General features: G+C 33.5%; 1 long non-coding RNA gene across 3 annotated transcripts; it reads right to left on the reverse strand.

Moving 5' to 3' along the window:
• Positions 1-1,381: 1,381 nt before the first annotated feature.
• LOC143249043 (uncharacterized) lies at positions 1,382-27,203 on the reverse strand. 3 transcript variants are annotated; one of them, XR_013027423.1, is made up of 3 exons: positions 26,842-27,203; positions 25,001-25,084; positions 1,382-1,931 (listed from the first exon to the last, which is right to left on the reverse strand). It is a non-coding gene; the product is annotated as an uncharacterized LOC143249043 (long non-coding RNA). The 3 variants fall into 3 exon arrangements; XR_013027405.1 differs by lacking the exon at positions 1,382-1,931 and adding an exon at positions 18,629-20,995 and having other exon boundaries at positions 26,842-27,076; XR_013027414.1 differs by lacking the exons at positions 1,382-1,931; positions 25,001-25,084 and adding an exon at positions 18,629-20,995 and having other exon boundaries at positions 26,842-27,064.
• Between the last annotated feature and the right edge of the window lie 476 nt (positions 27,204-27,679).

The raw sequence follows: 27,679 nt of genomic DNA on the forward strand, positions 1-27,679 counted from the left end.
GTGTAAAACACATGAAAACTGTGGGTGACGGTTCCTGTCGAACGCTTCTGTTTTCTAAAAAACTTATTAAAAACATAGAAAGGCTTTTTTTTTATTCCAATATCGACAGGTTTCACACAGATATGTGATGCAAATTATACTTTGTTTAGACATAAAGTCGTTAAAATTTTATCCTTCCATGAATTTTTGAGTAAAATTACTCTTCACAAAATTTGTTTTGGTATCTTTTACTGATGTGACATATAGAATATTGGACAAGAATGTCACCATCATATAAGTAAGCAGGTACTGTATCATTCCTTTTATTTTTATAACACATGCATGGAATTATGCATATATATTAATGGTCCAAGTGAGATACAATAAATGATTATTCAGTAAGTCAGTTCTGTGTTTATTAAACTATACTTTTTTCTTCTGGTTTCACTGTTGTATCTATATCATTATTGTATGTTAGCAACACAACCTAGTATTTTAATTTTAAGTGTCACTATTTTTTAGGAAATAAACTAGTAGACACCTATTATCTTTATTTAACTATTTTCTGTTGCTTTGTTATAGATTATGACTAATTAACGTATATAATAAACTATAATAACAACAGATCGTATTATGTATGAAACGTTTGGTCTCATTTTATAAACATGTTTTAGTCTACGTGCATGAGTAATTTAATACACTCCATATTTATAATTGTTTATTATTACACTAACGTTTGATATTTGATGTACAAGGTTATGAATTAATATCTTTTTCTTTTCAATGAGGCCCGGCATAGCCAGGTGGTTAAGGCACTCGACTCATAATCCGAGGGTCGCGAGTTCGAGTCCCCGTCATATCTAACATGCTCGCCCTTTCAGTCTTGGGTGCGTTATAATGTTACGGTCAATCCCACTATTCGTTGGTACAAAGTAGCCCAAGAGGTGGCGATAACTTTCTTCTAATCTAGCGCAGATAGCCCTCGGGTAGCTTTGCGCGAAATTAAAAAAACAACAAACCCTTTCTACAAAATAAGGGATATTCTTTCTTAAAGCGTCACCTGACTTACCAATCAATCAATGACTACCTCAACATAGGAAGCTTCACTTTATATGAATACATTCTTTGATAAACCAAACATTTCAATGACTGAAAAATGCTCCTCCCATTAAGGGTATAGGTGTAAAGCTTAGGCCTAACTTGTTACTTAGTTTCATGAATAAACATTTGAGATTTTTTTTTCATTTTGCTGAAAATGCAAATTTCTAAGATTACGAAATTCGTCTGCAGGTTAATCATTTAAATGAATGTCCAATACTATAGTCAACTCTTTGGAATGCATATTTATTATTAAAACCAAGATATATAAGCGCATGTTTACATTTGCTGAATGTATAGTAGGCATACAAATGAATACTCTAACATTTCTATTGTTTTTGGCTCAGTAGTGAACTAAAATGCACATTTTTCATGTGTATAACGTTAGCTGAATATTCAATTTGCATTTTAAAGCTTTTTTTCGCTTGTTTTTACTTTTTTACTCTCAATTTTCTCAGGAGAATCCGAGAAACATTTTTGAACATTACAGGAGTATTATTTAGTTTAAAACTGAAACCATTTTGCTTATTTATTTCTCCGAACGTAAAAACTTTTATTTGTTACTATGTGAATTTCTATTAGATAAAACTGGTTTTTCTAACCAGTTTTCTTATCAATAGCAAACAGAGTTTTATGAGTAACGACAAATGCCAAACATGTTTATTCAAAAAAACAAAGATCAAACATGTTGAATACGATATCGCTGCTAACATACTTCTCCAGTTTAGCGACAGGGGGCAGTAGCTCATCAGGAGAGAGAGTATCCTCTTCAGTCCCGTTGTCGCCCACTTCTTCCTTCTCTTCTTCCTGTTTTGTAGTCATTACGGCGCCACCCACGAATGCCGCATGCTCACCTGAAAACAGCCGCACGGTAAGCATGCTCATACGTATACAGATTGAATAGGAGAAAAGTGAGTGATAAGGAAACGCTACAACACTGAATCATTCATTACATCCATTTCATTTCTTATATGCTGAAAAGAAAGGAAAAAAAAAGATAACCAATAACATTCCGCATTGTCAAAAGAACTTGCTTCACGTTAAGGTCTTGATATCTCTGGCTCTTGGAATATAGCCTCTTAGTAAGCGTTTGCATAAAGTATGTTGAACAATATACCTTAAAATACTATAAACGATCCAGCGAGAAGAATGAATATTTCAAACAACGTACATGTTTACACATTGCGTTTTACCTAATACTTGCGAGTTATGTGTAACATACAATAAACTAGGTTGTCGAAGCCTCCTATGATACGCTTGAGTTTGCCGCAAGAAATATTGTTAACATGTGGATGCTTAACTGATAAAACGATGGACCCTAATTTTTTATAAGAAAGAACATAATAAAAGTGCATTTAATTAGCTATACTCATTACCAGGTAGATTTTTTTAGTTTCCGAAGTTAATTTTAATTGTTATATCCGAGTCTGAATTTGATTTAAATGTAACATTTCTACACTATATCTGATTGTTTATGTATATGTCAAATGTACTAAGACTGTTTGTCGCCATCCTAATTTTGAACTGTTAAACAGAGGGAATGCAACCAGAAGACAACACCCACGGCCAACTCTTTGGCTTCTATTTTACCAAAAAATAGCACGATTAGCCATCACATTCCAAAATCTCCACTGGTTATAGAACAAACATGTTCGGCACCGGTTTTCGATCCTACAAATGAACATCTGGACCACGAAATAATGCCAGGAAGTAGAGTATATATAATTTGTTACACATTGTATTCATTGATGTGTACGATATTTTAAAGTGTTTCATTTCTGAACGACATAGTTCGTCGACTTTGATTAAAAGTTATAAATAATGTACGATATTTTAAAGTGTTTCATTTCTGAACGACATAGTTCGTCGACTTTGATTAAAAGTTATAAATAATATAAACTAAACAATCCTAACCCTCTTTTATTTCATCTACATTTACATATTGTACAAAAGTGTAAAGTTCTGACAGAAGATGTTCCTCATGAAAACAAAAACAACAAGAGTCAGAGAAACATGGTTGGGTTTAATTACCGATCCTACAACAACTTCGCCATTTTTAATTTGATCTATCTGTTTAGTACACACACACACATATATATATGCATCTATATATATATTAGTTCTATTACGATACTTTGCTTTTCATTAATTGTCAAAAAATACCAAGACAACTTTCCCTACAATAGAAAGATTCTGTGGCAGATATATGGATAGAAAAATAATACATACACATACAAAACAACTCGTGTCCAATACGTATGTGTGTGTGTATATATAAATTACTGGGACAATGTATCTATTTGTAACACAGATACACACTGCAAACGAAAAACAGACAAACGCCATTTATGAGGATGAGCTTCACGGTTTAACTTCAAAGTTGTACTTATAACTCTTCTTAAGTGAATCACACATACACACGTGTGGTGTCTGACACGATGATACATTCCGATGTGTAGTCTTTGTTAACACAGTTGAAACAAGTTTGCGTTTGAAGGTTTGTTTGTTTTTCAATTTCGGGCAAAGTTACACGTGGGCTACCTGCGCTAGCCGTCCCTAACTTTGCAGTGCAGGACTAAGGGAAGGCAACTAGTCATTACCAACCACCGACAACTCTTGGGCTACTTTTTTACCAATAAATAATAGGATTGATCGAAACATTATAATGCTCCCATGACTGCGAGGGCGAGCATGTTTGCTGCGACACCGATTCGAATATGCGACCCTCAGATTAAAAGTCGAGCGCGATTGAAAGCTCGGTCTGAAAAGTGGCATCACTTCTAGCACATACACACACATCTACCGGCAGATGATTCTACTGGTACCTTCTAGAGACACATTTTGTCGAGAAGGTTTTTGTTACAAGAATTCGGTGCTGTATTCACTCTCATGCGGTATCAACGACTGAAAAAGATCATTTAGCCTGTAGTGAACATGTACGGATCAATAACATACGGATTATTACTCCTATATATATATATACGAGAACGATGTTATATTTTCTTGATGACGAGAAACTGGTATGGGTATTACCACTTTTACTAACAATGCAGAAAACAACGTTTCAACCTTTCTAAGTCATCTTCAGATTTGTTAACCTGAACACTGTTCTCTGCATTATTAGTAAAAATGTTAATACCCATATAGATGTTGTATTTTCTTCATCCCTTGTCAAGGTAGATTTAGGACATCATTAGATAAGTGTCTCCACCAAGAACATTAGTAGTAGTACTGCTAAAATATTACATTTTTATATACGCATCATAAAAGTGATTAATTGAATATGTTAGAAATCTATCGGATATTCCGCGGCCTTTAACAAGCAAACAATGAATCCGTATTCGTGCTCTGAACACTGAGATCACGAAAGTGTAACTCTCTGAACTGTGATTTCAAAATATGTTATTACTCTGTGGTAAATTCTGCCTTACGTACTTATTGCAGATTCTCTGTAAAAGCGCAAAGCAGTTAAGAATATAAACAGTGACTAAAGCCATCTAGTTAATAGCGAAGCATCTAGTTTACAATTAAATATCTAGTATTAAGTAGATGCTTCACTATTAACTAAAGCATCTTGTTAATAATTAACTATCTAGTTAATAATTAAACACATAGTTACCAATGAAGCATCTAGTTTATAATTAAATATCTACTATTAACTAAATGCTTCACTATTAACTAAAGCATCTAGTTAATTAAATATCTTGTTAATAATTAAATATCTAGTTAATAGTGAAGCATCTAGTTAATAATTAAATATGTAGTTAATAGTGAAGCATCTAGTTAATAATTAAATATCTACAGGGTGGCCCGTAAGTCCCTACCCATCCATATGTTATGTTATATTCAATTACGCATGTATTATAAATTTGTTTCTTATTTTTCAGAGAAATATGGCCGATGTAAGCCCATTTACACTTGAAGAGCGTATTGTGACAAGTTCGTCGCATAATATTATGCAGCGAGAATGAGGGATAGCACGCAGATACACTTGATACATAAGATATATGGATGGGTAGGGACTTACGGGCCACCCTGTAGTTAACAGTGAAGCATCCAGTTAATAATTAAATATACAGTTAATAGTGAAGCGTCTAGTTAATAATTAACCATCTAGTTAACAGTGAAACATCAGTAGGTAATGAAACATTTAGTTAATAATGAAATTAAAGATACACATAACAATTTCATAATTCAAAGGAAAACTAATTTCCTACTCAAGATGTGTTTATAACGTTCGTGCTTTTCTTATAGCAAAGCCACATTGCACCATCTGCTGTGTCCACCGAGGGTAATCGCATCCCTGATTTTAGCGTTGTGAATCCGAAAACTTGTAGCTGTCCCAGCGGGGAACGTTTATAACGTAAAACTGCACGATGGACTATCTTCGCTGTGGTCATGAAAGATGTTGGACCCCACATTTTAGCTTTACAAGTCCTCCAGTTTACTTCTACATCAGCAGGTTTCACACTCAAAACCAATAAAATATAAACGTACAATTACTGAAGGAATTATATATGGCGGATTAATACACGTAATAATTATTCTCGTTGAACAAGTAAGCAGGCACTTTTAATATTTTATGCATTGTTTTCTCGGAAGTTCAATGTTTTTCATAAGCATACCGAGATATTTCATCTAAGCATTTAAATGTTAAATAATGACATTAGTATACAGTCAACAAAAGCTAATATTACATAACAATCTTTATGAAACAGCAAATAGAAGTGTACCGGTAAAAAAAAATGTTGAAATTAAAATATACTGTTCAAAACAAAACATAAAAAGGTTTAGGCTCAGTTTACATACGCAGGCGTTCTTACTGACTGTTTGTTTGTTTTTGAATTTCGCACAAAGTTACTCGAGGACTATCTGTGCTAGCCGTCCCTAATTTAGTAGTGTAAGACTAGAGGGAAGGCAGCTAGTCATCACCACCCACCGCCAACCTTTGGGCTAACCAACGAATAGTGGGATTGACCGTAACATTATAACGCCCCCACGGCTGAAAGGGCGAGCATGTTTGGCGCGACGGGGATGCGAACCCGCGACCCTCAGATTACGAGTCGCACGTCGTAACACGCTTGGTCATGCCGGGCCCCTTACTGACTGAGTCTACTAGTTTTCAAACGTTGCTTGTGAAATAAGAAATAAAGTTTTAAAAAGAAATCATGTTATTAAATAGAGACGAAGATCCGATAAATACCTGTGTAAAATGTGACAGGTCCTCCTCTGACAGTCATGCAGAAATGTGAACTTACGCACAGGTCACGTGACCTAAGACTGAATAAATATATCACTAATGTATTGTACATTCTTAGTATAGTAAACGTTGAAACATTTGAGTCCATATTTTAAAGGTCATAGAACAGCGTGAATTAAAAATATTGTTGTGTAACAATTTCAACGTTCTGTGTTTATTATTCTAACATTTTTATTGCTCTAAGATAATTAAAAACCTTAGCATTTTTACGATTAGGGCAAACAAATCCTTCTTTAGAAAACAATCCAAAATAATTGGCAGGCCCATACACAGAATGTTTGAAAGAGGAATTCTGCGTTGTGAGACCAAAAGTCAACACATATTGTGCAGAGCTAATGCTAGGTGGGTTAAAAAAGCATGACCCACAGAAAAAATGGAAAGAAAAAAAATGAAATCTGGAACAACAGCTTAAATAATTGCAGAGGTGTTCACATACAATTCACAAGTATCCAATGAAAAGTCAACATACATTTGTATATACATTTTATTTGTTTTAACATTCCAAAACAAGTACTCTATGTTGTTGTTTATTTATTACTGAAATTTATCGTCAACAAATCGAAAACACCTATTGTAAAGAATCCGGGCAAACAAACAAAACCTGATAGTAACAATACGGCTTCGGATTTCCAATTACAACTAATCAACAAAAATCATTGCATGCGACTACTTTAAGCCAAAAATGTTAATGCTTTATCAAATGAAGATAGATTATGTTGAAAACGTTAAGTATCATAAACAGCTGCACTATAACTATATATATTTTTACATTACAGAAATAGGGTGTTTAGCATGTGTATGCATACTGTGCATATTAACAACACTTACCTGAGTAATATAGAATTAAACTCCATAAACATTTTATCCTTCAACTTTATGATCACAGATGTATCGATATAGTTTGGTTTGTTTTGAATTTCGGGCAAAGCTACACGAGAGGTATCTGCGCTAGCCGTCCCTTATTTAGCAGTGTAAGACTAGAGGGAAGGCAGCTAGTCATCATAACCCACCGCCAACTCTTGGGCTACTCTTTTACCTACGAATAATATGATTGATCGTACATCATAACGCCCCCCATGGCTGAAAGGGCGAGCATATTTGATGTGACAGGGATTCGAACCAGCGACTCGCGTATTGCGAGTTGAATGCCTTAACCCCCTGGCCATACCGATACAGAAAAGAAATATATATCACCTTTATTGCCGTAATACTTCAAATATATGCCCAAGAAATAAATACTCCCCACACGCTGCACACGTCATTTCAAAATGACACACGTGCGTATAAACATATTAGCTAACATGCGGGATTTATGGTTTTGAATGACTCAAATATACTGGCCTATTCCAACATGTGTTGGCAAAATGACCATAAATGTAAAATGTACTTCTATAATGCGTCATGTCGTGCAGCGTAAACTCAGCTATCTGAATAACAACAAAATATCTACTATCTTTACATCATCTGTTTCTAGTATACATTTTTTATCTTTCTCCCAGCATCAACGACCTATTTGTTCCTATTCTGAAACATGAATTGCTAACTTGAAGACAATAGAAATTTGAATAAATTGCAAAAATTATCTGCTATTCATGTTTTCAAACTCTTCAACTTATTAAACTTCAATGCTCTATCTCCACAGGGCGTGTGCGTTTTCTTATAGCAAAGCCATATAGGGCGACCTGCTGAACCCACCGAGGGGAATCGAACCCCTGATTTAATGTTGTATATTCGCAGACATACCGCTATACTAGCGGGGATCCATGTCCATAGAAGTTACCCATCTGAACGTTTCTAATGTGAAAGTCTTTATTATTATTATTATTATATGAGACATATATCCTAATCACGAATCTATGCACTAGATCTTTTGTTGCTCATTCAAACATAAGGTATTCTTATTTTATAGCATCAATCGATTGGCAAGCATGATTTCTTTTTTCACTGTTTCCCATTTAAGAGTAAATGCATGTTTATCAGTTTGTTGTTCAGCGCAAAGCTACATAACAATTTAACTATTTTCCAACCACAGATATCAAATCCTGATTTTTAACGTTACAAGCGCCCAATAATGCTGCACAATGGACTGCCAGCGCTATGCCCATCGCAGGGATTGAACCTTTAAAGGGGAAAAGTGTCATGAACTCAGTATTAAATATTTAAGCTGATTTTAATATCAGTATCTATTATGTTTCACCTATATAACTACTTACAAGTCTTAAGAAGGTAACTTATTATGCTCTAATAACATGTGTTCCTAAAGTGCAATGAAAGATTATTTGAGAATTTCAAAGAAAATCAAATCAACTATTAACGTTATAATCTTCATGCTTATATCTACTTAATTCAATCTGACGTGTTCCTAAAGTGCAATGAAAGATTATTTGAGAATTTCAAAGAAAATCAAATCAACTATTAACGTTATAATCTTCATGCTTATATCTACTTAATTCAATCTGACGTCTACTATATCGTAATGCAGACATAATACACAGACCACTGTTAATCAAAAATGAACAGAAACATGATGCTGTCCCGAGTACATTCATGTGTAAGTTATAATTTACAACGAGCTCGGGTTCCTAGCTATAGCAGTGAAAACGTACTGTTAATACAGTTTTGCCCATAATTACCAAACTTTGTTAATAAAAGACAAGTAGATATCATAATGGCACAAGGAACATCTTGGTGTTTTCAAATTGAACAGAACATTAAGTATCACAGATATCAAACAACCAGGTTAAAGACAAAGTTTACGATATAGCTATCCCCAATTCAGAACTGCTGATTCTTATCGGAATAGCAGGACTAACTGTAACGATCATACCCCCTATCCCGTTAAAAATGTACGATTTGTTCAGCCGTATATCGCAGCTCAAACCTTATATAGTCAGAGTTGAAGCCAGGCACCCTATTTAGTAATTCACACATATAATATTTAAGTCGCAAATTTTAACCTTAAAAATGATCCAAACATGAGCAGTGATTCATGAAGTTTTGTAATTAATTCTATAGCTTTTCATTACAGTAGTTCTTTACAACATGCAGATGATAAACACGTGGTGTGCAAGCATCTCGTGCGTTTTCTACTTTATTGTTCTAACGAAATATATACTTAAATATATATATATATTTCTAGGTCTGTGTAGTTTTCACATTAAAAACTATCAAGAATGTTGTTAACTTGCCTTATTTCTAACTATCTGCGCTAACCGTCCCTAATTTAGCAGTGTAAGAGTAGAGGGAAGGCAGCTACTCATCACCACCCACCGCCAACTCTTGGACTACTCTTTTACCAACGAATTGTGGGATTGACCGTCACTTATAAAGCCCCACGGCTGTAAGGGCGAGCATATTTGGTGTCATGGATATTCGAACCTGTGACCCTCGGATTGAGTGCCTTAGCCACCTGGAAATGCCGGGTCCTAGTAAGAGGAAAGTACAACAAAAAATCTACACATTTATATGTATACACAAATAGCAGCTTTTATTTTACGTTTATTCAAACAGAATTAACTTTCAAGAAGCAATCCCAGCGATAAATTTTATTTGCAACGTGATTGGTGGATAATAATACATTGAACAATCATTTTAACTAACCTAGATTTGCTACTGAATTTATGTTTTGGACAAAAAAAAGCTTACGTATTAAATCGGAAATCACCAAATCCAAACAATCAAAAAGCACAAAACTGAACGTACACATCAAAACGCCACACATATGAATTACCCTTCATAGTAAAAAATTAAAACCCTAATTTTTCCAACTTTTCCTTCACACCAGTTTGTTTCAAATGAACAAGTCTCTATTATACAGTGTTTTATATAGCATCATATACATACTAAGTCCGCACTGCAGTAACATATTAGGAGTTGATAAACCATACGAATGTGCCTAATTCCATCAAAAAACAGGAAAACCAATACAAAGCAGTTTTATCACATACATCTTAATTCACAACCATGTGTCTTATCACGAGAAGGAGTCTTAAATCAAATGATTAATACAGTTTAATTACAAAAGCTCACACATGGATGACGGTATACGTTGTCATCCAAGAAGTAAGTGAATCAAAACGACGTTTCTTATTAATCACTTTTGCTCATGCTAAATGCACACCGCGATGTCCCCCCTCTTTCCTCCTCAACCGTCTCTGTTTAATACATTTTATCTTCATCTCCACTTTACTTCCGTTAACCCTTCCATGGAGAAGCATAAGTTGCATATATTAAACACTACTGTATGTTGACATCAATTTCTCGCTTCAACTGAACCAACTACTGCCCGGGAGGGCTGGCGGTGTTCATTGGATGATAATGTTAACACAATTAGAAACCACAAACACGGAATCTAGTCTTGCTAATTAACGACAGAACATTCAGTACACTGTATGTTCCCTTTACTGCTTAAAATAACATTATCAGTTTGCAGCGAGGTCGTTTAGCACGCCAACAGGTGCAGATGGCACGATACACAGTAGCTACATATTCTATGAATCAACGCAAAATAACTAATATTGGTTGAAAGCTAACAGCAACTTGATACGTCTGGTAAAAACTGTTTTATATTAGAGTTTAAATGTATTTGCAACTAATTAATCTCCTTTATGGTAATTGTTCTCAGTTAACAGCAATAAAAAACTGGTAGGTGGGAAATAATAGTGGGCTGCATGGGTATATATATGATACATTTAAATCGAAACATAGATATAAAGAACGACTGAAAAAATAACTATAGGATGGATAACAAAATAATTAAAATAAATGCACTGATAAATATATCACATTAAAATATACTGTACTTTTTCGGAATTGGATATCATCAGATTTCTGAATATACTGCATTGTACAAATATATACAGGGTGGCCCGTAAATCCCTACCCATCCATACATCTTATGTATCTAGTGTGTATGTATGCTGTTCCTCATTCTCGCTGCATAATATTATGCGACATGTTCTGCGATGCATTTTCCTCAACATAGCAGGGTTATTGTTACAAATGCCGCGGTAACAGCTGCATTCAACTCATCATTAGTATTATAACGTTGTTTGGACACAACATATGAATGGGTAGGGACTTACAGAAAACCCTGTACAGTAATCGAAGTAATTAAGGAAACACATATACAGGAGTTATAAAAAACCAGTGTTCGGTAACTACATTTATTAAAGACGTCAAGCATTATCACATCAAGTACAAAAGACAAGCGTTTGTTTTTTTTTGTTTTTTGAATTTCGCGTAAGGCTATACGAGGGCTATCTGCGCTAGCCGTCCCTAATTTAGCAGTGTAAGACTAGCGGGAAGGCAGCTAGTTATCACCACTCACCGCCAACTCTTGGGATACTCTTGTACCATCGAATAGTGGGATTGACCGTAACATAACAACGCCCCTACAGCTGAAAGGGCGAGTATGTTTGGTGTGACCTGGATTCGAACCCGCGACCCTCAGATTACGAGTCAAACGCCGTATTCCACCTGGCCATGCCGGGTCCCAAAAGACAAACGAGTAAGCTATACAATGGCAATGTTTTGTATGTACGCCGTTTGTTGTTTTTTTACTCAAGTGTTTATCACTGAATGATTGTAGAATATTGTTCCAAACATCCTATATTACTCTCCATAATTCACACTTGTATTTATATTAAGGTCACTGGCAGAACCTGTACTCTAGTTGACATCATTTACCTAATTAAAAAAACATACCCTTTGAAAACCTTCGTTTTTTACCTAGAGCATTTCTATTATTAATAATTCCAGTTATGCATGGTCTTTCCAGTCTTGCACACTACTCCTACTTAAACATGTACTCCTGCTGCAATTTGTCGCAAGGAGTACACTGACAAGCCAAAACACTGATTTCTACATGCTTGTCAAACGGTATTTCATTTATGGAAACATTAGTGAACAAACGCTAACATAACTGGATTTGGCATGATTACCTCACGTAGTTCTTTCGAGCTGATTGGCTGGCGTGTAAATTATCAATACGCGACTGTACTCCAATGCAGGTTTTTTTTCTCTCTCTCTCTCTCACACACACACACACACACACACACAAACGAATAGTATTTATGTTGTATACCTTTATATCCTCACTGTTTTCCATAATTATTTCCAATATTGCATTTAAAAATATAGATGTAAAGCAAGGGAGTTACAAGTTAATTTTAAAAAGCTTAACCTTAGAAACAACTGTATGCGTTGGTAGCAATAAGATTTAAATTTTAAATTAAAAATATTTTTTTATAATATAAAAAGTCCTAAACTTGCATTAATTACACGTAAAACAGTCTTGATTAATTATACATTTCATGAACTTTTACTATGTTCGTGTATAAAGAACAGAAAAAGTACGTGAACTTTCTCAACAGCTTTTGTTGGTAAACTCATGCGTTTGTAGCACATAGATATAAACTTAAATAACACATTAATTATACGTAAGATAGAAAAATCGAAACTAATACTTCTTTCTATTAATGATACATGTCTGAATAATTTGGTATTTTTGGTTGTTCAAGCAGAGAACATAATTGTTATATGGTACTCAATATAACTATCAGATCATCGCGTAAGTAATGTCCGAAAATTTAATACAAAAAGTGCATCTGTCTTTGTAGAATGCTTTAATGACTAAAATATGTAGTAGGATGTGTATAAAAATGTTCAGGCAAATAAAAGAAACTAACCCAACTCCACTTTTTCAAATCATTAATCAAATAAACCCTTATGAAGATGGATGTGTTTGAGGAGCACATTAGGCATATAATGCTTTATGAGTTTAAAAAAGGCAATAGTGCAGCAAAAACTACATGAAACATTCTAGGTGTTTGTGGTGAAGAGTCTCTCAATAAAAAAAAAATGTTGAAGGTGGTTTCAGAAGTTCAGATCAGGTGACAACAACTTCAGTAATGCGCCTTGTTCAGGTCGTCCTGTTGAGTTTAATGATGACTTGTTACTAGATGCATTTTTGAAGATTGTGCTGTAACAATTGAAGAACTAGCACAGAAGCTTAATTCAACCCATTCAACAGTTCACAGTCATCTGCAACAGCTTAAAAAGGTGTCAAAACTTGGAAAATGGGTCCCCATGATTTCACAGAAGCCAACCTTAGAACAAGAGTGGACATTTGCACTTCTCTGCACTGTTGTGAGCGTAACTCACCTTTTTTGGACAGATTAGTCACTGGAGATGAAAAATGGATATATTATAAAAATGTTATGTGCTGCAGACAATGGTTCAGTGCAGATAAACTGGCTAAAGCACAGCTCAAAATGGACCTTCACACTAGGAAAGTCTTATTAAGCGTTTAGTGGGATATTGTTGATGTGATCCACTTTTAGTTGCTGCCACTCAATGTAACGATCACATCAGACTTCTATTGTTAACAGTTAGAGCACTTGAATGTTGAACTGAAAGAAAAGAGGCCCTCTTTGATTAATCGTAAAGGTGTTGTGTTACACCAGGTTAATGCACGGCCCCATAGAGCAAGGATCACATCTCTAAAGATTGAAGAGCTAGACTGGGAAAAACTTCATTCTCCTTATTCTCCAAACCTTGCCCATTTTCTAAAGTTTGCAGAACTATCTTGATGGAAAAAGAGCTTGGAATACATGAAGATGTCAAAACTACCCACTCTACATTCTTTTCCTCCAAACCCCAAGAATGTTATAGAAGTAGCATTCAGAAGATTGTGAATCATTGGCAGGAAGTGATTAATAATAATGGAACATACATTGTTGATTAAATAACATTTAGAACATTTGAAATCCTTTCTCTTTTTCTGAACCTAAAATTGGACATTACTTAAGGGATGACCTGATAGTTCTTGGTCAAACTGTAATAGCTTTCCATCTAACAAAAATAAATAAAAATAGCCAATTGCAAAGAAACAAAATGTGTTTGTTTTGGTATCATACACAAAGCTACACAAAGGGCTATCTGTGCTTTACCCACCATAGGTATTGAATCCTGGTTTCTTGTCATATAAGTCTGTGAACATATCCCTGTACCACTGGGAGGCAGGAAACAAAGTATTTTTTCTATGCAGAATCTAGATTTTTAGTACTATAAACATTGTAAGCCATGAAATGGTTTTTAGTAGTAGTAACTTACCTGTTAGATCCACTTCACTGGGGAATATAAAAAATAAGTTACGATCAGTAGATTTGGATAATGTGGTTAGAAATTTGTTTTCAAGACACATGCTTTTTTCTGTGTTATTTGATACTTTATTGACCTGGAGAGAAAATTCTAAGGATGGCAAAGAGCATATGGTAGAGAGAATATGCTTTTGAGGTTCCACATTTCAAAAGGCTTAAGCTTCACTCAAAATTCTATCATTGCAATCAACCACCACTAACTATTATGATGCAGCCATTTTAAATACTAACAGGTTTGCATGACTTCCCATGACTTATTATAACTAAACCACTGAAGTAGCAGTTTGATATCCATTTGTAGTGTTCTGAAAATGCTAAACAGTATCTCTTTAAACTGTGATGGATGGGCATGAAAAAACAAACAAACACAATATTATATTATGCAACAGGAAAGAGAGAAAATGTGTTTCCAGGCAACAGCAGAAAAGTAAAAAACAAGCAATGGCTGACATCCACAGAAAACTAGTAAAGACTAAGTTGTACCACCAATTATGAAAAGTAAAACAGCTCCAGAGGTGGGGTGTTAGATCAGTTTTTCCTAGAGAGATATGACTTAGTAAAGAAAGAAGGTCAAGATTCATTTGAATCCAAGTTATCCTTCAAATCAACAAACATATTAACTTACAGGAAGCACACTTCAGATAAAGATGTATCATCTGTAGCCAACAAGTTCTGGTACTTTTTAACTGCATCATTTATAAACAGCATACCACTGTGTTACTGCATTGTTGAGATGAACTTGTTTATACTGGTGTATCTCTTCTTTTGTGTGTTCTGGCAAATCAGAGCCTTTCAGCTGAATGTAAAACTGAAAACAGTTTCAATGCTACCAAAGCAACTCAGGGTTTAAGTGGATGTTCATCGTCAGGTTCACGACGATGACCGAAGAAGGTCGAAACGTTGTTCGCTCTTCTATGTAAAATATTTTCTCAACCCAAACGAGCCGTTTTTGCATATAAATATCTCAACAAGTGGGTTTTCGACATCACTGATTGTTATCAAAGTGTTTGACAGATGTCTGTTTTCAGAAAAAGAAAGCTGCCAATCAATTCATTACACCAGAAGAGGCAACTGTCCATTTGTTTACATAAATATGTACAATTCTTTTTTATTTTGTTTTTAATAAAGATTGTTTAACTTCATATCATACATATCCAGTCTCCCTATTTCTCACACAGCTTAAAACTCAATTTTCAAAATCAAGTTGCTTCACAAATTTTCTGCTCAATCACCCCATAAGCAAGCATATTATCTAACACTTAAAAGGAAATCAGTTTAACTGATAATACCACAAGTAAATATGATGGAAACATTTCAGTAGTATGACCAAAGTATTTATTGCAGTTTACTCTTTTGTTAGTATTTGTACTGCCCCTAACTTGGTCTCATGTCTGAACAAACTCAAAGAAATGCTTTTAATTATTAATCAGTATACAACTGCAGAATGTGGAAGACCTGTCAATACCTATAGTAACCAGACAAGTGGATCAAACCTTACCAATAAGGGTCATTCTTGGCATAAAGTAAAAAGTGAGAATGACTGAGGGTTGTCAACTTAAATTGATGAGTCTGAGACCTCATCAAGAGATCTACACAAGACTCCTTGGTTGAGTGGTAACAAGGGACATTGTGTTACCACTCAAAACTCACAAAAACCACTAAGTTGAGTACCCAGTAGTTGAAAGGAGGTGGCAAACCTTGCTTTTGACCTATCAAATGATGGTCACAGTTCAATGCATCCATTACATTTCATGATTTTCACTTGATTACTAAGTTAAGACAATCATTAGGATGAATAACAAATGTCTGGAAAGTTCTTTGCAACCCTTGGTTCTAAGATATCAAGTGACATTAGATATAATGTACATACTACATTGTAGGACTATATCTTAATCAGATAGTTAGTATGTTACAGCAAATGAAATATCAGTGAAAAAGGGGGTATTACAATCCTTGCCTTCAGACCCACTAGACGAGTCTTCAGATGTTAAACATCGCCAAACATTTTGAGACAATCACTCTTATAATCTAGTTACATGGAGAGAACTTTACAGACCATGTCATCCTACATTTGCCAGATTCACATCTATTTGCTTGGGAAGTATGCAAATTATAGAAGCTACAAAGGAAGTGTGTTTCCCAAGTGTGTACTGATGTACAGTAGTAATAACAATAATTTAATCCTGTCAAAGCATAATAATAATTATTTCATAAATCTTAAAATAAAAATCAGTAGTTTCATGACTCCCATATAACATTACTATCATCCATGAATGGTTAAGTTACTGAAAGACTGATGACAGTTTGTTTACAGTTAAGCACAAAGACAACCATCTCAAGCCACAGACTGATAAATCTGAGACCACTTGGAAAGATCTACACAAGACTCCTTGGTTGCTGCTAGTAAGAGTAACATAACCCAAATTCTGGTTCAGAACAGAGAGGACTGGATGTGGTACTAGTGGACAATTTCCATCATTGAAAGCTGTTACTCTATCAGGAAAAACAGGGTGCACCAGCATATACAGTAAACCATGGGGCAGTGGACAGTTTTAAGCCAAGAGGTACCTCATAACACAGAACATTACTCATAACAAGCAACAAAGACATCACTAAATATTTTGAGAGAATAATTCATATAATCTAGTTATATGGAGAGAACTTCACAGAACATGCCACCTTGCATGTGCTAGATTCACATGTTTGCTTGAGAAGTAGGCAAGTTATATAAAATACAAATAATTCCCAAGGTTATTGATGTACAGTAGTAATTACACAAATTTAATTCTATCAAAACTGACTCACCTGACAAAAAGACATCACCTCAATATTCCAATATCTTAATTCTGATAGGTTTATTTTTGGCATGTGTAATTCATCACAAATAATTTCATTTATGTGTTATTCCACTTTTGCATAGCATGTTTGAGCACTCTGTTCTGAAATGGGTAAATGATCTTTGTTGAAAAATTTTATCTTGTGTCCTTTGATTTACTTACTCTGTTGACCTAAATGGTGTAGGTCATCAATTTTGTTTCTTATATTTATTTTTTGTTAATGGGTTTTAGATACATGTGTGTGGCTGCATATTGTACTTGTTTTGTATTAAATTGTTTTTCTTTTGTATTATGTTGCATGGTAAAACTACAAGTATATAGTTTCCTTTACTGTTTATAAGTATATAGTGTATTGCATTTAGTGTTAAGTAGTAAAATTAATGGTTTGATCTTCAGTTTTATAAGATATTGAAGCTAAAAATATGGAAGTAAAATGAAGGACGTATTTGTTAAAGGAAAGTCATTAACATAACCCTCTTGTAATATATGACCCACCAAAGTTCCATGAATTTTTGCAATTAGCACTGAAAACTGATTATTATTACTGTATTATACATTGATATTATAAAAGCTTGATTTAAAAAAATTACAATTTTTTACTTTAAAAAGGTTTTCAAAATTTCTCAAAAGAACCATATTGATAAATAGGTAACAAACCTGTTGATAAACTTGTAAGAAACAAGTCAAATGCTCATGAAAAATATGTATCAAGAATTGATGAAAGTACATTTGGGCTGATGCAAAACAAAGACAAAATATCCCACTTGATATTTACATAGGTCTACTAGACATCAATAACAATGAAAAATAAATAATGGTTAATTATGCCACAAATGGAAACATTACCAACACTGGATATTTTACACTTGAATCAATCCTCCATGACAGTTATTCTCAAAACTTTGAATAAAAACCCTCCAATCCAGCCAATTTACATCCAGCCTAGATACAGTCAAAAAATAAAATTTTCAGCTTGACCTAGTCAAAAATTAAAAGTTATGGAGGAGCTAAAGTTATATCAATAGGTGACTTTCCTTATTCTAAGTTAACATATCTCTTAAAACTTTCTTGTTCTAGGAATCATCTCAGTAGAAATTGCATACAAATTCAAAAATGGTATATAAAACACTTGGAAAACAAAAACTTTATGTTATCACAACAAAATTTTTGATCCTTGACCTTAAGCTCAACCCAAAAACAAACATGTAAAGATGTCTCTGCTTCTCATGAAAAAAATAATTACTCACTGTATTAAAAAACAACATAATATTCAGCTAATAACAACCTGCAAATAACTTAATTTTTTTTATTGAAATCAGATGATATAATCAAAACTAGACAAAACTGAAGGAAAGTAGCTCAAGTTTCTTCCAAGTAAATAATTCATGCAACACAAAGGAAAATAAACTTTTAGATTTGTCAAAAACTACCAAACACTGTTATAGCACAGTTGAATACCAAACACCTGGTTTTAGAACATTATTAAAGGTTCACATCGCTAGTTTAACAAAAAAAAAAACATGAAAAAAGGTTTACCCCATAAAGGTAAGGTAACCATGTTGATGGTCTGTGCTCCCAAGTACAGTTCACTACAATTTTCATACAGTAGAACAGATTCATAACTTCTAAACCTTACTACTGTTGTCCTCAAGTCAGCAAGTAGCTGTCTGTTTAACTCTTGAATACACACTCCTGCTTAAAATTATTTCAAACATTCTATTTATTTCTTCTGGCCAACTAACAGTTCCCACAAAGAAACACTACTTTTTGGGCAAATTCCCATACACTGCATCTTTTTGGGAGGGAACACCAGAAGGTCCAATGCAGTCAGCTGAAAATAAGTTTCCACATCTTCTACCACACAATAAAAAATAAACTGCTCAAAAAAATTAAAGGAACAAGTATATGTTCTTGTATAATTTATCTCAGTGTTCCAAATGTTTTTTTAGGTGATTCACCTCATTTCAGTTCCATCTGTATCCATTTTTTAATGTGTGATGAACAGTAAAATATGGAGAAATAAAATTTTTGAAAATGACCAATATCACCAAAACTGACATCCCATACAAAACAATACTTTAAATAGTTTACATGCATTTATTCAAGAAATGTTTGAAACCTTCAATATCTAGTGTGTCCTCCATGGGCTGAGACACACTCCTGACACTGATTTGGCACACTTGGAATCAGTCTATCGACGTTATCTTGGGGTACGGCAGCCTACTCATCTACGAGAGCTTGTCAGAGTTCCTGTACTTTCTGATGAGGGTGCTGGCATTCACTAACATGCCTCAACAACGTATCCCAACAATGTTCAATCAGATTTAAATCTGGAGATCTGGTAGGCCACTCAAAAGTCTCTATTCCTTCCTCATCAAGGAAGTCCATACACAGTTTGGCAACATAGTCTCACATGTTAACCTACATGAGAATGAACCCATCACCAACAGCACTAGCAAAAGGCCTCACAACGGGTTCCAGAATTTCATCTCTATATCATTGTGCGTTCAGAGCACCCCTGTTGAGTCCGAGTAAGTCCATGCAGCCACCAAAGCATATGCCTGCCCAGATCATTACAGAACCTCCTCCATAAGTGTCAACTTGTACAATATCACAGGCAGAAAATCACTCTCATTGGCATACCCACACTCTCTCGCATCCATCATCACAAGACACAGTGAACCTGCTCTCATCTGTATACAGCACGGCGGCCCATTGACGAAATTCTCAGTCCAGGTGCTGATGAGCAAACTCCAATCTGGCAGCATGGTGTGGTGCTGTCAGAATAACACCTCTTGCAGGCCATCTGGCCCTAAAGCATCCTTCCTGCAGACGACTGCAAACTGTGTGGGTCAACACAAAGGTTCCAGTGAAATGCTGAAGGTCATTTCGCAATGACCGAGCTATAACTAACCTATCCCACAGAGCAGTAGTCACGATGTAGCAGTCCTCTCTGGCTGTTGTGCAGTGATGATGGCCTTGACCTGGTCTTCTGCCATAAGAGTTCATCTCCTAGTAGCGTTGCCAAAGTCGACTGATAACGCTTGGTGGCACAACAAAGAGCTGTGCCACCCTCCTTTGGGTCTCGCCATCCTCCAGCATATGAACCACCCTGCCCACTTTGTTCTCTGTCAGATGGTGCCTGACTAATTATGTACACAAGATGAAAGTACACACCGACAAAACAAGCTGAAAAAAATCCGTGTTGGTGTTTGTTTCGAGAATTAATGAGAAATGCATAGTTTCATGTAACAGACTTATATAGGATACCATGAGTTGTATTCTTCTTGATCAAGAGGAGTTTTGTTTGAGTTGCTTCAAACTTCACTCACACGCTTAAAAAATTCACTTGTAGACAAACGGATATGCTTTTCATACATAAATTTAGTTATGACAAAAATATACTGAAATACATACTTGTTCCTTTAATTTTGTTTTTAGCAGTTTATTACACCACCTAATATCCCAATAGAGAAACTGTGTGATATACAACACTGAAACCGTTTGTCTGGGTTCATTTGTGCCTGATGTTTTTCTGAATTATAGGAAAAGTCATCATCATCTGACACTTCAATTTCTCTTAATCACAGAAGGTTTCATACAGTCTTATGTTTCCATTGTTGACGTCTGTACAGTACTGGCATTGTTGAAGGACAGTCCTGTAGGAAAAGAAATAAAAAAAATAGTGAAATAATACAAAGAGTTTGTCTCTATTAATCTACCTTTAAGGCTCATCTACACTGGATATGAGCAACACAGGCTATGTCATCAACTGTCAATCCACACCAAACATGTACTGGTAATGTTTCAAAAGACAAGAAATAAATTTGCATTTCTATTGAACAAACTAAGAGTTGAGCTGTTCCATCACAAATCAACGTGTGTTTTGATAGCAAGAGCTCTGATATAGCAACTATGTATATTTAAATTGATATTTTCCTCAAATTATTTTTTAAAAAAATTGTTATATGTACACAACTCACCATAATCTCAATTGTATTAGTGTACAAATTCCTTTTTTGATTCTCTGTGTTTATTAACTTTTTTAAATGGCCCGGCATGGCCAGATGGGTTACTGCTTTTGACTCATAGTCTGAGGGTTACAGGTTCGAAACCCCGTCTCACCAAACATGCTCGCCCTTTCAGTCAATCCCACTATTCATTGGTAAAAGAGTAGCGCAAGAGTTGGTTGTAGGTGGTGATGACTAGCTGTCTTCCCTCTAGTCTTATATTGCTAAATTAGGGATGACTAGTGCAAATAGCCCTCAAGTAGCTTTGTGAGAAAATCAAAAACAAACTTAAGATATTTCAAAATGCAGCATTATTATTAAGTTTCTGTTAGTAAGCAATACTTCATAACCATCTTTATCATCAACATCATAATCTGAGTTTGTTTGTTTTTATTGGTTTCTTTCAAGTCTCATGAGGAGAAAAAATTATATATATATAGGGGAGAGAGAGAGAGACAGGTTATATTTTTGTGAAGTGAAATTTTCTCAATGCAACACTGCTTACTGTTGGTATGAATACTCCCATCTGACTGCATTACTTGCAAGTTATTCACTCATGTCCAGTATAATGAGCCTTTAAAGCTTATTTAATTTGGTGTTGCAACAATTTTAACTTTTCAGGAAAATTAAGCACATCTCAAAAGCCTGAAGAAAGCACAAGCTCATAATAACAACCAGAAATATGCTTCTGTCTAACACTCCACTGAAAAAAACTAATGTTGTTAGGCAAAAAATTAATGAGCTGCAAATGATTGAAATTATAGAAATTAAAGAAAAACTTATTTACAAATAATTGCTATGAAGAGAGGTTGCAGATTTTAACCCTTTCTCCCATTGAAAAAAGTTCAAAAACAAGAGAATTTTCAAAAGCAAGCATGACTACTTCTGAAGACATTCTGGTGAATTTCATGAAAACTTTCTTCACAGTCCAACTGATGTACAGAGTTTCTAACTTATAAATTTCCAAACTATAATGCTTTCTTTTGTTGTGTACGTTCACTCAACAAAATCAAAGCTTTGGTTAACTAAGTCTTTAGATCATCAGAACACTCAAACAGCAGCTGTTTACCCTCAATATACACTTGTACCTTGACTGATGATAAACTTCCTCATCTAAAGATAGGTTGTTACTTCAGTAGGGTTGTGTTGGCCAACACAACAACCAGTACAATTTCAATCATTGGTACATAAACTGGACTTTATCTTGGATAGTGAAAACTTTTTCTCAATTTTACATAGCAAAGGCCCTTGTAATGATACCAGGAGACCAGTCAAACAAAAATGACTTTCATAAACAGCTTGCGTGTACCACTAATGGCCTGTTCATATATGTTTTCATTCTACAAATTTGACTTTTTTAGCATTATCTTTGTATGATAAAGTAAAATTTCAAGCCAGTATTGACAATTAAGGACACAAAATGTCATAAGAGTATTTTCATTTCTCAAACCCAATTTCAAGTCTCTTTCCTCTCCATTAGTGCATTAAAACTTTAATGATCTCAGATAAACCTAAAACTAAGAATAAAGACACTGTGTTCTACACAAGGGGAAGTTCATTTCTTGTACACTGGATTGAAATTACAAATATGTTGAAAGAATCTGGAGACTTTTACATCACAATTTATACACCAAGATATAAAAATTGTTACAAAACTAAGGGTAAAAAAAAAAAAAAAGAGACAAATCTTAAATATCCATTAAGAAATGCTACAGTGTTCAATGCTCAAGTTTTATTTCACCTTTCAGAAGAGGCTACAAAGGACTGAAATAAAGATCTTAAAAATATTGCAAGATTAGAAATCTACAGAAGTGGTATAGTTTGTATCTGAATAAAGTTAGATGCAGTTCCACATAATCGTCTTGCATAAATTAAGGATTTCCTTCCGTTATTTATGGGTGGTGACATCTGAGTATTACCCATTTTTTTTTTCAGAATAGAATCAGTTTCTTTAAATGTTTCTTTTTTTAACAACAAAAAAATACTACTAGCCTAATGTTACTTTATGGATGAGAAGCAGAGACACTGTTCTATCCATAGCAACCTTTTTGGGGGTGAGATTTTTTATTCCCAAGTTCAAAAGTAAAACTGTTAAGGAGGCAACTTTCCTTGTTTGATTTCTAAAGGAATTTTATATACCATTTTTCAATCCTTATATAGTATGTATTAAAGTGACACCTACTACAAGTTTCTAGTGCAAATTAAATTTGAGTGAAAAGTAGATTACAAATGAAGAAGTTATCTGAGAAAACCATTTTGACTATTGTTTAATTTTTGATCTCACAATCTAACCAGACTGAAAATTATTTATTATTTTACATGGAATATTCATTATCAAGTTTAATGAAAGCCTTTGATAATAGTTTATAACAATAATAATGAGTTTTATTGGTGTGAAAAAGTTAAACAGCAGGGCATATTACAGACTGATATTTTTACAGTAAATAAAATGTGAGTAATGGGATTTTCAGACAGAGATTGTTTTGGTACATTTGTTTTTTATTATCTAATTATTTATACCAACAATCTGGACAGTATTATTGGTAAGTTTGAAATTCAGGTATTACAAAATGCTAGATCTATGGAGAAGGTTTCTTTAATTCAGTAATTTTTAAAAAACAGAAATAACTATGCATTTGAATAATATTTAACACACATAGGTTTAAGTTAATTTTCTTAAAATATAGAACAGTAAATAAAGAAATAAAGATTTCTTACTACTTACAAATGTAAAGGAGTTTGTACTCCCTTGCATAGTAAGTCTTGCCAAAATTTGCATGTGGAGGATGTAGAACATTACAGGTTTTTATATATGCATTTTGAAATAACAAAACAAGTTACTCCACCAATACCACAGAATTTCACTGTAATTTATCAAGTTTTATAACTAAACTTTATTTGTGTTTAAAAATGTTTTTCACATCCAAATTTTTCTTAGCCATTCTTTCTGAGATTGGAAACAAATGACTAAACTTAGGAAATAAATACTTTGAATAGACTGAGGAAACCACATGTGGGAAATTTTGAAATGGTGGTAAACAAATGATACAGTAAAGCAGGTATACATAAGCAACTACTGCCAAAAATGAAAAAGGTAAGTGAGGCTACTATATTTTATTTGTTAAATACAGCCTCTTCTCAGTAAATGAGGAAAGACAGGAAGTTCTTATTTTATATTCTAGCTTGTCAATATTGATAACAAGTTTATAATTCATAAGAACTTACAAACTTAGTGTTCAGACATCAACAACCCCTAATTCGAACCAAAGCTACATTCAACATGACACACAAAAATCAATATTTAGGAATTTTGTTTCAATAGTTAATTTTAAATTAAGAAGTCAGCTAATGTATAATGCTAAAATTTTAATTATAATCCATAACTTGGTACCAAATTTATTGATATAGATTCATAAAATAACAGTTCAATAAAATTTTGAATTGAAGTTTACAAACATGACATGCACTTTAACCTCTGACCACAGGAAAACCCATAATGTTAAACTTGTTAGGAGCATTGACAAACTGAGTTTGAATAATGGAAAATTAAAGTTAGAAAGGAATCTTAACATGGATAATTAAATATGAAATTGTTCTAAAGAAATGTTTGAACATTTATTGAATACATGTGTATAACTGCTTAAAAATACTCACAACAACACTGGTTTAGTTTGGTAAGTTCCATCACGGTTGGCATTTTGTCTCCTTGCTTATTTGTACATTTTTTTTAGAAAATATCTGAATTTATAAAAATTATGAAAATTTGCATAAAAATCAACAAAAATCCTGAAATAAATTACATGCATGATTATCAGACTAATTGTTTTTAATACATAATGCAAAATTAAATATAGGATTGTATCTCCTACTGAAAGTGAACACCTTTCTTACAAAGAAATGTTTGGACTGAATTTCTGTATGTACAATGGTTGAAAGCTACATGTATCTGCAGACAAACACTTTTTACTTCAAAAGCTCCTTTAGTAAAAGGCCATAATTATGTAGCCTTTTTAATATAATTAAACTATACAAATTCCTCAAAAATGGCCAACCTGTGCTATAGCCTAGATTACAGCAAGCCTGGCAAACCAAGAATTAGTCTTATACCATTTTATAAAAAAACAAAAAAAAATTTTTTTATCTTAACTGCATTAAGAAAACTAAAATACATACAATACTGTAACAAGGACCTATTTATCTTACATAATATATTTGTTATTTTCTTAACAGAAAAATCTATGCAACAAAGAACCACAACCCCTTTTGCCTTTTTGCTATAGATAAACAACATAAAAATTAAATCCAAAATATGCCCAAATATCTTTACCTGCATAAACACACTCACAAAAAGAACTAATAACCTGTCAAATAAAAAAGTGGTAAATTAAAAGCAGCTTCTTTTAGCATGAATATTTAATAAATTATTTCCAATAAAAATGTTAATAAAATTGAATTATTTAGAAGATGCTAATTTAATGTTAAGTAAACAATCAAATCTAAAATAAAGACTGATATTAAAAACATGACTTCATTTGAATGCATCTGCTTTAAATATTATACCAGTGATTTCCAAAGTTCTGCATCTCACAGCAGATTGCTATAGGTGCCATAAGCATTTCACACACAAAAAAAAGGAGAATTATTGAGAACATTAAAAAATGCTACAAAAAATAACTGCATATTGCAGCAGAGATGACCTGCAAACCAAGATAACTGGGTTAAGGTGGAGTTCATTAAAAAAAAGTTTTAAAACTACTGTACTTTACACTTAATACATAGTCATGTCTCATTGTTAAGTTTTATAGATGAAACATTTTACTCTATAAATAGTAGTAATATTCCCACAATAAGATGTTTCAAAAATTGTATATAAATATATTTCAAAATACTTGCTGAAGTTAAAGCAATCTAATACTATGATCATGAAATAGTTGATTCAATTACTAAATAGTGTTTATTATTTTTAACTTACACCTTGCAGTAATTTAACACCTTGCATAGTTTAACTAAAAAACCGCGCTTAAAATAAAAGCAGTCAATAATCTGCACAAGGAATTACCTTAAAATTAAAAGTTGAATAAATTAAATACAAGTCGCACTCTTTTTGTATTTGTAATATAACTTGTAAGCTGTACTTGTAGAACTAACACTGTATAACTAAAGGTTGCATTACAAATACACGAAAGTACGATCGACAGTTTATAATTTTATTTCACTTTTAATTTTTTAGGTAATTCCTAGTGCAGATCATAAAGTTCATTTTAATCAAACCTATATATCACGAAAATATGAATATGTCTGGCACAAACGCACATACTACCTAATAATTTGGGCATCAATAAGTTACAAGAATTACGCGTATTTTACAGAATACTAACGATGCTTTTAATTTTACGGATAGGCCTATACCACTACTAGCGATAATAAAGTATGACATTTGTTTCCACTAGGCCTTTCACATCTCTTATGTTACAACTTACACAAATTAAACTTACCCTCTTAAAGCTGGTCTTTTCGTGTACAATATCATTATCGACTGGAGAATAGATATCTGTAAGATGAAAGAAAAAATTACGGAATGAAAATGTCACAAAATTTTAAAATTAGCATACAAATATTTTCTTAAAACAACATTTCTCATAGCTCTTAAACTTGATGTAAAAAAGCACGAGGGAAATATCACTTAAATTTGACTAGACTTCAGAACTCAAAATGTTATACATCATTGGTTAACTAACCTCGTATGTACTATTAAGAAACATCTACTATTATTATTAAAGTAATATGAAATAATACCAACTTAGCTTTTGATATTAATAAGCAATCTACGTAAACTACCAATATATAGTAAAAATATTGATCAATAATAAAAAGTCTCTTGTGTAATATTATTATTTTGTTCAGTTTTTTCCACGGAATTCTATTAAAAAAAACAACATAAACATACTTAACAATTACAACACATGAACTTTAAGTTAATAACTTGAGGATTAAATTAAATAATTTTGTTAGAAGGAGCGAGCAGTAGAGGTATATTTGGTTTGAATATCGCTCAAAGCTACTCTAGGACTATCTGCGCTAGCCGTCCCTAATTTCGCAGTCCAAGACAAGAGGGTTTGTTTGTTTGTTTGTTGTGGAATTTGTTGTGGTTCATGTTAAAATATTTTCTCAACCCAAACGAGCTGTTTTTACATACATATTTCTCTACAAGTGGGTTTTCTCGACATCACCGATAAGATTTTCTTGGAAGGCAAATCCCTTACTTCAAGAACTAAAATCACACAGATGTTATCAACTTTATTCCACAATATACGATGTCTTTCAGATATATTT

The sequence above is a fragment of the Tachypleus tridentatus genome, chromosome 1, assembly GCF_004210375.1.
Source record: "Tachypleus tridentatus isolate NWPU-2018 chromosome 1, ASM421037v1, whole genome shotgun sequence".
Classification (NCBI taxonomy): Eukaryota; Metazoa; Arthropoda; class Merostomata; order Xiphosura; family Limulidae; genus Tachypleus; species Tachypleus tridentatus.